At 36.1% G+C, this 14,769-nt stretch overlaps 1 pseudogene; it reads right to left on the reverse strand.

Annotated features, from left to right (window-relative positions):
• Positions 1-2,038: 2,038 nt before the first annotated feature.
• LOC103681000 overlaps positions 2,039-14,769 on the reverse strand; it is a 77,502-nt pseudogene continuing 64,771 nt past the window's right edge.

The following is a 14,769-nucleotide window of genomic DNA, read 5'->3' on the forward strand; positions in this document are numbered from 1 at the left end:
GGGGGGGGGGGGGGGTTGCGGGGTGTCAGTTTCTGCTTTGTCCTCAGCTTGCCTTCTATTCCCTCATCAGAAACCAACACAGAGAGTCAAGAAAAATGAAAAACAGAGGGATATATTTCAAATGAAAGGATAATATAAAACCTCAGGGGAAAACCTTAATTAATGGAGATAAATAAGTCACCTGATTAAAAAGAAAAAGTTCAAAAGTAATGGTCATAAAGATGCTCACTGAAGTCAGGAGAAGAATGAACACAGTGAGAACTCCAACAGAGAGAAAATATAAGAAAGTGGTGAAAACAAGTCACAAAGCCAAAGAATATAATAACTGAATTGGAAAATAAATCCATTCCTGCTTAAACCCCAGAAAGATGGAACAACATAATGGAAAGCCCAGTTGTCTGCGGGTCAGTCGACCCAGTTCTTCAGCCCTGTCATCAGTTGCTCCTGAGTCCAAACCTACCTTTGTCAGGTGGGTGTTAAACCAGATATTTTCATACATGCCTCATAGAGTTAATACTCTTTGCTTTGAACGTGCTACCAAATAGTTCCCAGGACTCTGTCTGTAGTTCATCCAGCAAATAGAAAAGTAGGCTAAAGACACACAGAGAAGTCAACCAGGACAGAAGACCGTACCCTTCTCTGCTGATTGTCTCTAGTATCCTCTCTTCCTTCCTTCTGTGTGTCAGAATGATTGGAAGAATTAGAGGCATTCACAGAAAAAAATGTCTTCATGGTCTATTTCTCACCTTCGACAAACAAAAAGTTATGAGTTGTCCTTTATCATGTCTGGTATTCAGAAATTTATGTTCCAATTTTGAGGCACTGTGTATGGAAGCATAAGCTATTGAATGCAATGATAGCCCACACCTGTTGCACTGACCTTCCAGTTCCCTTCCAAGCTCAGGTACAGCCATTAACTTAACACTGTAATTTATGTGCCTATGAGAGTATCTCAGACATCCCAAATTATGGACATGAAGTGTGCTGTGAAGAGCACAGTGACCCTGAACTCTTAAGACATCCTAGAAACATAATGGATAGGCTGGTCTGTTATGATTGTGGTAAATAAAGGGTTTGTCTTGCTCTGGGAAAGCAAGCAGAAGCTATAACTGCCAGCTGGCATAATCAGCTTTATCATGGACTTCCCCAAAAGGGGAAGTTTGAAACCATCTTGCCTTGTTCGAAATCTTAGTTAAGTTTCTCCGTAGACTCCAGAAGAGTTTTAGCCTATGGGAAAAAGACATGAAGTGGATTATTTTTCATAAATCTAACCTTAAGCACAATTATGCTTATTTATTAGTTCAAGAGAAGAAATTAGGCACCAGGTCAGATGTGGCTTCAGATGATAACTGTAACTTCACTGCTATAGCCACTTGGGCAGCCAATTCTGACATTGCCATCCATTCGTGAGAGACACACATCTTATCTCTCATAGAAAAGTTTGGGTTACACCACAAGGTTGGTTAGACATTCCCCCAAGGGCTAGGAGATGGTGCCCCAGGGGCACCCGAACTCGTAGACCCATCTTCAAGCTTCACGTCTTTATTTTATCACGGGGTTGTCAGTCCTCAAAAATCACCAACTCTAGAAGTCCCACCCCAAGCAGGAAACTGCCTAATGAAAAGTAACATAATCGTGATTTTTTAGGGCATGATTACAACTCATCTTCATGTTATTATTACCATTTAAACTGTTTGATAATACAGCCTTATTTTTTTCTGAGTTAAGATATTTACTAGTGTTTATACAAACAAGCTGCAACTGCTAATTCAAAAATAGGAAGGTCTTTTCTTCAATAAGAGTACATTCTTAAATGGGACTCTATTTGAATAAGAATTCCATACAAATAGAATACATACTTAACACAAGAAAGCGAGGAAGAAGGATTTTACATTACACAGAACAGACATTCAGTTGGTTCAATCATGGTGAGTTACCCTTCCAATCAAATACTTTTTATATTTATTACAAATATTGCAGTCAGTTCAGTTTATGTCAATAACCACACAATTTTAACATTTAGCAGCATGAAGCACACTTAACACATTTCCAAAAGGAAATGTGATACAGTCTTCATTTCAGAGGGGCAGAAGTGATTGAATGACTGTCTGCTTTTCAATGTTCCGACTAACCATCCATTGCCTCATCAAGGCCAATGCCTTTGGTTGCTGAAGTTTTGAATAGCTGCCATTTTCAGTCCTTCCGTTCAGGTAACCCAAGTGAACTTGCCATCTCTGAGGGAGTCATGTCCTATTCCATGTCCTGTTTACTTGCAAACGCCACCAAAATGGGTTTTCTCAGCTCTTCTTCCTCCAATATGGCAACTAACCCAATACTTGGGATTGCCAATCCGTCTCCATCACAACTACATACTACAGAAATGATTGCATCTGTGTTTGAATAATAACATCCCCTGTATGGCCTGATACTTGCCTGTCCTCCGAAATCCCAGATGTGGAATGTAAGGCTCTTGTATGTTACCGTCTCAACTTTAAATCCAGTAGTAGGAATAGTAGTAATGACTTCTCCAACCTGTAATCTATACAAAATTGTAGTTTTTCCTGCTCCATCTAATCCCACTCCAGCTCGGGCTCCTGCTCTGTTTCCAGCTACCCTCTGCCATCGGCTCCCTCCAGCTCTGGCTCAGTTTCCTGGGAAGTCAGGTATGCCAGCACCTTCTGTGTCAGAATGGCCAATACAGCCTTATTTTGACTTACAAGTCTCAAAGGTATTCTTTCAGGTTAACAAATTCTACTTTATTTCAGCTCAAAATATTTTTTTTTAAGTTTAGGATAAAATAAGTGGCATCAGGGACCACATAACACCATTCTAGGGGCTGACATGAGTAACCAAATTTTCATTTTATCCTGTATCTTCAGAAATCACCCAGCCATGTGAACACTTTAAAACAACAACCTTTAAAAATTAAATAAATGCATAATCAATAAATCAATCAACCTTTTACTGGAGATGAATGCACCAATATATATAATATGGTTGGGTTACAATGATTTTTATTTTATTAATGCTTTTCTGTATTTTCCAATTTTCTAGAGTATAAAGAAAAGTTGCTATTGAAACCGTAACTACCTCTTGAAAATATACACATTTAATACTGTGAAATTACTATTATGTGGAACATTCTAAAAAAAAAAAAGATAAAGTTCCAACCAGCCCTGTGTTTCTATTCTATACATCAAAACCACTTAGAAGGTACCCAGTACACAAATGCTCTGAGACCTCCTCAGGCAGCAGTTAAGTAAAAAACTTTAATTCACCAATTACAACAGGAAAAACTGAATTATAGGATAATTGATTTGTCTAAGATGCACAGGGACTTTTGGGCACTCTTGGGAGAAAAAAACCCATGCTTCACTCCTATGCTTTTGACCACTCCACATTTTGCTCTAAGACTCTCTGTATTACCCTTAGCGAAGGCATGGTATGGAACCACACTAAAAAAGTTTTGACTTCCCCACCGGTTTTCCTTCCCTTTTCTTCTTAATAAATTGAAGTTTGCCTTTGTCATAATTATGCAACCAGTGGAAAGACTTTTAAAAAGCTATGTTATAAACACATAAAAAGCGTTGCTGGATGGCTCAGTCATTAAGCGTCCACCTTCGGCTCATGTCATGATCCCAGGGTCCTGGGATTGAGTCTCACGTCAGGCTCTCTGCTCAGTGGGGAGCCTGCTTCTTCCTCTACCCCTCCCCCCTGCTCATGATCTCTCTCTCAGATAAATAAAATCTTTTTAAAAAATAAGTAAAAATAAAAAGTGTTGCTGCAGGGTGCCTGGGTGGTATGGTCAGTTGGGCGTGGGACTCTTGGTTTCAGCTGGGGTCATGATCTCAGTGTCCTGATCTCAGGGCCCTGCACTCAGCATGGAGTCTGCTTGGAATTCTCTCTCTGGATTCCTCTGCCCCTCCTTCTTGTGCTCTCTCTGTCTCTCTCTCAAATAAATCTTTAAGAAAAAAAAAACTGCTTTTGTTCCTCAGAACATCAAATAATAAGTCTAATATTTTCATTGAATTGGCACTTGGTTTGACTTATTTCCAAATTGGCTTTTTTTGTCCTTTGATATCATATAGAAACAACTTTAGAAGCTGATCACAACTAAATGTAGGATTACTGATGTAGCTGTACAGGAAACCCAAAAATTGATATCCTGATGAAAAAGATTCATGCATTTTTACAAGAATAGGTAGCACTTAGCATTTAATATGTGCCAAGGGATATTAGCACTTTACATACATTAACTCATTTAATCCCTGTAAAACCAAAAGAAAAGATGTATCATTATCCTCATTTTAAAGAGAAACTGAGACAAAGAGCAATTAAATAATAGCTAATTAGTAAAGCATTAAAGAATTGATTTGAGGCAGTCTTGGTCTAAGACTTGCAGTGTTAACCACTGAGCTAGAACTGTACCACCACCCTGCAAACAATGCTTTGGTTTATTAATCTTCTCACTGTCTAATGTAGTGATCAGGACGATGGGCTTTGGTGTCAAACTCGGGTGTTCATGCCCAGTCTGCCACTTACTATCCTTAGACAAGTCACTTTATTAAGTAAATATCCTTGCTTCATTTTCCTTAATACTTAACTTTTACATGATTGTCATAAGGGTTAAATTAGATAATGTCTGCAAAGTGTTCAGCCAGCATAACCACACATTAAGTCTCCCATGAACGGTTCTTATTAGAATTATATCTACTTTCTAACATAAATTTTGTCCTTAAAGATGAATGCATTTAAAATGTTTACAGTCAAATCAGAAATTTTCAAAGAAGAAGACAGATTCCCTTGTTTCAGAACCGCAGAAGAGTCAAAAGCCAAGATTTAGCTATAGTTGGAAAGTTTTGCAGATCTCAAGTGAGTAGCACTTTCATCTAGTTCTTTTATTTCAGGGCACAGGAAATACCCTTACTGGAGTGTTTTCCAACTCTTTTTTTGCTGCCAACAGGCAGAAACACAAACAATGCACTGCTTGTAATCCTTGCCTCAAGAGATCTGTGAACAAAATGAAGAAACAAAGAACTGGCAAGGACTGTGCTGGACCAGTTCAATACTACACTGTTTTTGGAGTGAGGAGAAAAAAGAGCAATTTCTTCCATGAGAACAGCCAATGCATATTATTGTAGTGAAAGTACTTAAACACACAGAATAGAGACAGAACATAAAAAACAGCAAATTGTTTTAACAAAAGAATGAACTCATATGGGGAAAAAAGATGCTCTGGTTTACTTCTGTACCAGGAGAGCAGAGATTAATGCTGAGAGGGAATGTCTAGCACAGGGTCTGTCATGGAATAGGTAAGGAGGTCAGTTAACATTTACTAGTTAAGGAATAGGAGAATTTTCTACACAACAACCAAAACCTTCTTTCAGTAAAGACAATCACATATTTGCTTTGATTTGCTCTTGGACATCTGTCTTATTCAACCACAGTCACAAAGAAAGGAAGTTTGCTTATAGAAAACTATTGCCAACATTTATAACTATTTGTTCTGTTAATATATACTTCAAAACTTCAAATGTCATGGAGAAGAAAATTATTTTCTCTATTGAAATTAGTAAACTTTGCAACTTTTTGCTGAATAATTCTGAAGACTGCTGAGTGTACAGAGTTCAGAGATCAGCAGAGATGATGGATACAAAGTTGATCAGATAGTTTTTGTTCCCTAAGAAAACATTCTAAACCTGGTGATTGTGATAGTCACTTTTATGTGTCAACATGGCTAGTCAATGGACCCAGATATTAGGTCAAACACCAGTATGGCACTTTGAAGGTATTTTTTAGATGAGATTAACATTAACATGAAAATCTGTAGACACTGAATAAAGCAGATTACCCTCCATTAAGTTGGTGGGCATCATGCAATCAACTGAAGGGTGAAAAAAAACTAAGGTCTAAGGAGAGGGAATTCTGCCTCTAGACTACCTTTGGACTCAAGCTATAAAACATCAGCTCTTCTGTGGGTCTCTAGCCTGCCAGGCTATTCTGCAGATTTCAAACTTGCCAGCCCCACAATCACATGAGCCAATTCCTTAAAATAAATCCCCCATATACATATGTACATACATATATTACATATACATACACACATACATACATACACATACACATGTACAAATACAGACACACACACAAATATATATAAATATACACATCCTGTTCTGTTTTTCCGAAGAACCCTAACTTACACAACATCCTTTATTTAGTTTATAGTTTGTGAGTTGGCAACTTGAGCCACCTTCATCTGGAGAGCTCTGACAATCCTGGCCAGACACAGCTGATCTTGGCTGATCACTCATGCAACTGCAGTCAGCTGCACGGTTGGCCAGGGGCTGACTGGTTTAGGATGGCTTAGCTAGGATGACTCCTCTCTGTTCCACAGGGCCTCTCATCCCCCAGCGGACTAGACAAGGTTTATGCACATGGTGGCTGGGCAAGTTTCCTAGAGAAAACAGAAGCGTGCAAAACCACTGGAGTGTCAGGCCTGGAATTTGCACAAATCACTCCTGATGCATTCTGTTGTCCAAAGCAAATACACGGTCAGACAAGATCCAGGAGGGAGCAAAATATGCTCTACTTTCTGATGACAGTAAGTGCAAAGGGACTGTGGCAATTTGCAATCTACCACACAGCTGAGTTGAAGCTCACAGAGTGTTAGTGGATGGGAGACTATTGCTGCAGTGGGTAATTTCTATATATACTCTTAAAGATGAATGAGATATTATACTTAACCTAAAGGAGCTTATAATAAGTTAGACTATGGGAGGGTTAAGAATAACAGTAATAATGGGAAACAGTGATACATGCAATAAATGAAACTATGAAAACCCTAAAATGGAAAATTTAAATTAAGTCAAGTAGACAACAAGACTTCCTGGAAGACATAACGCTTGAACGATTATAGTTAGAGAAGTCCACGGTAAACTAATATGTATGCCTGGAAGAATACCAAATTTTCATTTAGGTAATTAGGATAAAAAATATTTTATTACTAACTTTAGGCAGTGATGAATAGAGCTGGTCTTTAAGTTAAAAAGAACTGAGTTGGATGCTTGGCTTTGCCACTTACTAGCTAAGAGAAACTTGGGTAAATTATTTAACCCCATTACTACCTATATTCCTTATTGTTAAGATGGAAACAAAAATAGTACCTACCTATTATAAAGGTTGCCTTGTGTGTTAAACGAAGTGTATGTAGAATTTGACAACAGTGTCTAGAGCATAGAAAGCATTCAAAAAATTATGTTATTATTGCTACACTTATTCTTTTAAATATTCATTATTGCATATTTTGTTTTTAAACTCCAACAGAGATAACTATCAAAAACTCTTTTTAGTGTTAGAGTTATGGAAGTTAAATCAAATTCTTGAATAACTGCTTCTGTTGATCGTAAAAAACCAAAAAGCAAAAAACCACCTTTTTTGAAAGGAAGAGGTACTCTATGGCTGCTCTCCAAGACTGCAGTGTTCAATGTGGGGTCCACCAACCCATGGATGTCCCCAAGACCCTTTCAGGGTTAAGTAAGTACTATTTCATGATAGCACTAAGACATATTTGCTTTTCCAGTGTTGACATTTACACTGATGTTACAATAGCAATGGCAGGTAAGCTGCTGGGTAACTTAGCACAAATCAAGACAGAGGCAGCAAACTCTGCTAATAGTCATGGTATTTTTCACCTTCAAGCATCAATAATAGGAAAACATGTTCAGTAGACTTAGGGATTACCTTAAAGATGCAACATACATTATCAATATTATCAAATTCAATCCTTAGGTACAGGTTATTTTAATATCCTTTGTGATGAAATGAGAAACATACATAAGGCACTTCTGTTGCACATTTAATTAAGATAGTTACCTTAGAGAAAATCACTTGTGTGATTGTTTGAGTTGTGAGCTTAGCTAGCCAGTGTTTTTCTAAGGAAACATTTTTATTGAAAGAATGGCAGATAAGCTATTATTGTTCAGACTTGGGCATTTCACACACATATTCACAAAAATTAAAGTGGGTCTATCGCTTCAAGGAGAGTGTTGCCAACAATACATTTCCATCATGAAAGCTTCCCAGTACCTAAAGAATTTAATAATGAGATTGGTGATAATAGAAATGAACATGATTTTGGAGTATTATATTTTAAAATGGGACAATATTTGGAAGATCTGCATAAGTCATAAACCAATATTTTCAAAATGACCAATGTATAACATTATAAAATCATGCATGTATAGCAAATCCATTTAAAGTTCAAAATAGAGCAGCGGGTTTTAGTATAACAATGTAAAAGTTTATCAATCTAGCCTCAGATTCCACAATGCAACTAACTTTTAAGAAGCTTCCACAAGTCACTAGTGAATTATCAAAGAATGGTCATAACTATGTGAAAAGGTTATTAAAATACTCCTCCTTTTTCTAATTATGTATCTATATGAGTCTGAGTTTTCTCTTATACAACCAAAACCATTTATCACAACAGACTGCATGTAGAAAGATATGAGATCCAACTGCCATCTGTTAATCGGACATTTAAAAATTTTACAAAAATGTAAAACAACTTCATTTTCTCACTTTTTTTTTTGGTTTTTGGAAAATGTTATTTTTTATAAATAATATTTAAAGTGTATCGGGCTTATAATTTTTTAAATGAGTTAATATTTTTAAAATCTCTCAGCTAAATTTCTAATATAGTGAATATAAATAGATATAATGCATAAAAGCAAAAGCTCTTAGGGGTCCTCAATAATTTTAAGGTATGTAAAGGAGTCCTGGGTTCTATGAGGGCAAAGATTATTCTCTTTTGTGTTCCAAACACTTAGAATATTGCCTAACATGTTGTCAGTGCTCCATGAACTCTTGCTGAATATGTTAATTGATTAAGATGTCCATTGAGATTCATGTACAAAGATATTCACTGCAGCATTATTTACAATAGCTAAATATTGGGAAAATATAAATGTCTACTAATGGGAGATTAAGAAAATGAAGGTACCACCATACAATGGACTATTATGTGACTATTAGAATGTAAGTCAATTAAGACAATCAAAGGCTATGAGAAAATGTTCACAATATATTAAAAAGTTAAGAAAGCACTAGAAAAGCATGTAAACAGTAGCGTATTAAATTTATTAAGAAATAATTATTATGTCTGCCTAGTGAGGTTCTAGTCATCTTTATTTTCTTCCCTGCTTTCCATATTTTCTACAAGCATGTAAATAAAAGTTTGAACCATTCACATACTACACAAACATATTTCATCACACAGAATGGTGTCCTAATAGTGTTTATGCTAATAATATGAGGGCATTTTATAAATATTAAATTGTACTCAATATCCTCTATTTATAAAGAAGGAAAATCTGTGTGACGGAAATGTGGATTTGATTAATCTTTATACTTTTCTGTGTTTTTATCTCTAAATTCAGGAGGTGGGCAATGCAATTCTTAATGTTTTCCATTCAAACAAGTTAAAGTTTTAAAAAGTTAAAGTTCTTTAAGGGGTAACTTTCAATTACCTGAAAACATCATTTATATGTTCCCATATTCCTGGTTAAATGAAATATGATCGCACATCATATTACAGGGGGAAAGGTATTTATTTGACTTTTGGCAGTTTCAACAGTGCGATTTTATACTATACGTTGCATACTGCTCAAGTTGATCCTATAATTTAAGTGGCAGAACTATGAAAACTCAATCCTGCATTAGAATCAATGTATTGTATCGATTAGCATCAATTATTGTATCAATTATCAATTAGGTATTATACATAAAAGTTTTATGAATATTTTAAGTTTCACAGCAAGTTTATAAAATATAGTATATGGGAAGCAGAGGCATGAAGAGTTTGTGTGGCAGTCCAGCCTTTCACAAGAGAGCGTGCCTACATTGACATGTCCAACAGGAGAATTATAGAGATGGGAGTTGAGTCAAGGGTTCCTCTGAAGCCATTATGACAGGTTCAGACCAATTTGACAACATGCTGAATTATGTTATTCTTCATCAATACTCTCCACTAACTAGACTTTTTTTAACTTAGCAAGAAGTGACCAAACTTAATCCTACCATTTATAGGAAGAGAAACAATTTCTTCCCAATGATCTTATGGTTGTCATTAAAGAAAGTTAAATTCAGGAATCCCATTTTGACTTTAGCATAGCTTTCAACATGAAGATCTACCTGTGGGAGTTTTCTTGGGCTGTAGAGCCCGAATAGATATGCTGAAAATTCAGACAGATGCTGATTCCATAAATGGCGCTAAACTCCAATGCATACTATTGGTTTAATATGGTTATTATATTCAGATTTTGACCCTCAGGCCCCTTCATCTCACCAGTATGTGTGTGCTTGGCACATTATTCTATAAGAAAGTGCTTAAATTGAAGAAATACCAGGCTCACAATAACTAATCCAAATAAAGTATGTCATGATGTTTATATTTGGTCCTGTCTACTGAACATTGATTAATAGCCCTTTGGCCCTGTTGATCCATCACCTGAGCATATTTATTTAAATATATTCCCTCCTCCTTCTTTCACATCCAGGAATCATTTTTTTCACTATCTCCCATATACATACTTTTATTCTTTTTAACACAGCAATTATAAAGAACTAGTTCTGACTCCTATTTCTCCATGTATGGTTATAGAAATACTAGATACAAACACTGGTAAAATAGTAGCTACAATATCTTTAAATTTTTTTGAAGTATATTGATGAGCTGGCAAGAAAGTAAGAAATATTAAGAATTATAAACTAAGTCAAACAGAGACATGGAAAGTAAGCAGACCACTAAAACCAAAACCAAGTTGTGACCATTGGACTTTTGCCAAACTCAATGAACCTTAGTTACAACTTTTATAACCTGGTAGATAGGTGGAAAGAAATAGAAAGACAAAGGGCAAGGCTGACTCAAGAGCCCACCCAGCTCTTCAAAGAGTGGGAATTTGAAGTTAAAGAAAAGATTAATCAAAATATATAAAATAAAAAAACTGTGCCCACATTTTCTATTTGGAACATTTCCCATTACAGAAGTCAAAGACAGACCAGACATCTGATCTCTTTTCTCCCGGGAAGCTAGAGCAGAGGCACATAACCAAGGCTTGACCAATCAGAGCTTCTGGCCCAGTCTAGGATCTTGAGAAAGTGATGCAAAGCCAGGAGGATGGTAGAGATTCTGTAAAGCCATTGTAGCAGTAGCGTTAATAGCCAGTGGCATCAAGGAAGCAGCTATTCAAAGCTGCCTAGTTTCACTGAGTTCCTGCATATTTGAGTATGGTTCTCAAGACTCGTAATTGATTCTTTTAATATTACTTCTAGTAAATTTATACTTAAATTAGCCAGAGTTGATTTCTGATATTTGCAAATGAGTATTTCATTGATATGCTCCTCTCCAAACTCAGAAATTAATATCAGAGTCAGAGAATTCTAACTGGTTGAGAGGTCACTCAGGAAAGACTAAATGTAAATAAAAGATGGTAATCTGGAAGAAGGTTTTCTCACAATTACAGTTACTTTGGATTAGGGATCTAGCCAAGGTTCTCACCTCCATTATAACTCTATGACCTTGAAAGCCTTGTTGTGATCCTAATCTTCCTGCTTTTTATGTTCCTAAACTCTCATCCATATGACTATGACTCATGACCATTCCAATAACTCTCTTGAATCTTCATGGTCCAGTCACACCTTGACTAATTCACATCAAGAAGAATTATGCTGCTCATTTTCCAAATCATAAAACTGAAATTAGTTTAGTAGCTTGAGAGAGTTACCAGTGAGGAACGAAAAGCCTGTATCCTAGTCTTTCACAATGAATGCTGCCTTGCGGTACTAATAATTTGTTTCACTTTGTTTTCATAGAGGGATTTTCATTCATTTTTAAATAAATACACATTCAGCACCTGTAATGATCCCAGCACTTTGCTATATGTTCTAGTTGATATAAAAAAATGGTCTTCTAACAGGCAAGCCTGTATTAAGAATATCTTAATTTGAATGCTGATTTATCCAATCACTCTGCATGAATTTGGACAAATTTTCTAATGCTTTAAGCTTCAATTTCATTATCTATTAGGGGTGATTCATTTGCCCTGTCTGCCTAACAGAATTGTTATGAAGGTCAAATAGTAACTGTTGCCAGGAAAACAAAATTTGTTCTTCTAACAACTTAGAAACAAGAAAATTAAGATCAACAGAGAATAAAACTGTGGTGAATGGGGGTGAGGGAACTGGTGAGACATTGTTTAAGGGTACAAACTGGCAACCCGTAGATAAATAAGTCCTGGAGATCTAACGTACAGTATATAAACTTCAAAGTTGTTATGACTTAATTTTAGGAAGATTATTGATTTGGCAATGATAGGAATAACTAAAGGGGAAAGACCAGTGACAAAGTTATTGTAAGAATCCAATTGCAAAGTTATTTAGGACTTGACTAAGATTGTTTGTTTTCTGCCCTGTTCTTCTCCTTTCTTCTGGGAATAAGGCATCACTTCATATGGAAAACTATTTTTCCTGCCTCTCCATCCTATATGTCTAGTAGAAGTTGATGTAGTGGTACTCCATCTCTGGAGTGGAAACTCATTGGTCAAGGATTGGGCATATGATCCCAACCAAGGCAATCAGAGTTCTTCAGTGGGATTTTCCAATTGATTCTTACCTGAAAGTAAAGCCAATCATCTAGTCAGAGTTGAATTGGGCAGCCTAATCATATGGCAAAATTTTCTCAATAGTACTGCTGAATTCTAATCATCCATTGTATGAGCTGGTTTTGCTCCATTTGCTGTTTGCTCTGGTCACTCTGCACATCACTACACAATGCCCACCTCCATGCCTCATACCAATGCAAGGAATCCCAATTATTTCCAGTTCTCAACTGGCAGGTCACAACTTGCAACTGCTCATCCATACTCATTTGAGACGTTATAGTTCCAAATATTCTTTTTCAATTTTAATTAAGTCTGATATAAATTGATATTTCACTCTAAAATCTTTTCAGTGGGTAAATATTCTAATTCAGTGGCTAAAAATTCTATTTACACCTAAAGAAAGTGAGGAGTAAACCTGTTTGACACTCTCGAATTATTCTTTTTAAATCTTCTGTTTCTTACTTATTCTCTACCACTTTCAGTCACAAATATCTTTCTTTACATTTACTCTAATGATTAAAAAAAAAAGCCATTTGGAAATTTTTTTCTTCCCCAACCACATTTGGAGAAGTACATGCATAAAGATATTCCCAAGACTCCAAATTCTAAGTGCCAGCATTCCATACAGGAAATTCTTGAACATATGGCAAACCGTAGTATGGAGGAGTTTTCATCACCTAGAAGAGTATCTCAGAAGTCCATTGCACATGGGGCACCTGTGATTCAGTCAGTGGAGTCAGACTCTTGATTTCAGCTCAGGTCATGATCTCAGGATTGTGAGTTAGAGCCCTGCATCAGGCTCCACACTGGGCATGGAGTCTGCTTAAGATTCTCTCTCTGTCGCCATCTGCCCATCCCCCCACCTCTCTCTGAAAAAATAAAGTACATTATACTCAAAAGTTAAATACCTCAAAGAACGTTTGTTTATTTAATTTATACTTATTGGTATTTGCCATATTAAAATCAAAATTAAAAATTAAAACTAATAATTTTTCAAATACTTAATTCAGTTAATAATAATAAATTCATTACATAATAACATAAGCAACATATTTTTATGAAGAATATCTTTCAAAACAAAAAGAGAGTAGTGAGAGGAGCCTGTAATTTTCACATTTTTCACATGTCTTTAATATCTTGCTCAGAAGACATCTAGATCCTCCTATCTGCTTCTCTATTCACGCTGGTATAGTACCACTCCACTGTATACTCAGAAGAGAACAAGAAAAAGGCAAATGAATTTTAGATATTATTGTGAAAATTTTGACTTCCTGGATCCACTGAAAGGGTCTCAAGAATTTCCAAAGTTCTCCAACAACGCTTTGAGAACAGCCAACCTATAGTATGTGTGGATGGCCCAAAACCAAATTCTAAAATAGGAAAGGTTTGCTTTGAGCCCACTTCAAATTCCTATCCATTACTTTAGCACTTCAAATACCTGGTATCCAGGGTCCTCAAGCTCTCTTTTGGTTGCCCAGAAATCCTTATCCCCCTGTGACTCCAAGGTGGGGCTTCTCTTTCTCTAGGACCACGTGTGTTCTCAACTTGCCAATTTCTTTAAATCAAAATATAAAATATTCATTGTCTGATTATTCCCTGAGGGTCCAAATAGGTAACATGCTAGTTTAATGAACTAAGTTATTAATGGGTGGTAATCATTTAATGGCTCAGCAATCCTTCATACAATATCATATTTAAACTCAGTGCTTCATTGTCTTCACCCAAAGAAGTTACTTACATGTGAGAGTATCCAGTGGAAGGGTTTTTGTGTCATTTTCTTCAGATAACATCATCTCTTCTTCCTTTACTTAGGGTAACTTTGTGCACAAGTGTGCTGTGAATATTGTCAGGTATATATGTGAGATATTTGAATAAATGCTTAGATTATTTTGCATCCCTTTGTAAGTGCCACTTTCAGTCATAGAAAGTACACAAAATCTAGACAAAGAGCAAAAGATACCAGCTAAAAAGCAGAACAACAAAAATACAAATTCAGAAATAGGGAGAAACGCTGCAGCTCTGACATACAGAGACAAAGAATAATAGTATCACTTAGCAATTTTCAACTTAACTTCTTTTAAGAATAAAAATCAACAGCGTTTTTAAA

The sequence above is a fragment of the Ursus maritimus genome, unplaced genomic scaffold, assembly GCF_017311325.1.
Source record: "Ursus maritimus isolate PB19 unplaced genomic scaffold, ASM1731132v1 scaffold_28, whole genome shotgun sequence".
In the NCBI taxonomy this organism is placed as follows: Eukaryota; Metazoa; Chordata; class Mammalia; order Carnivora; family Ursidae; genus Ursus; species Ursus maritimus.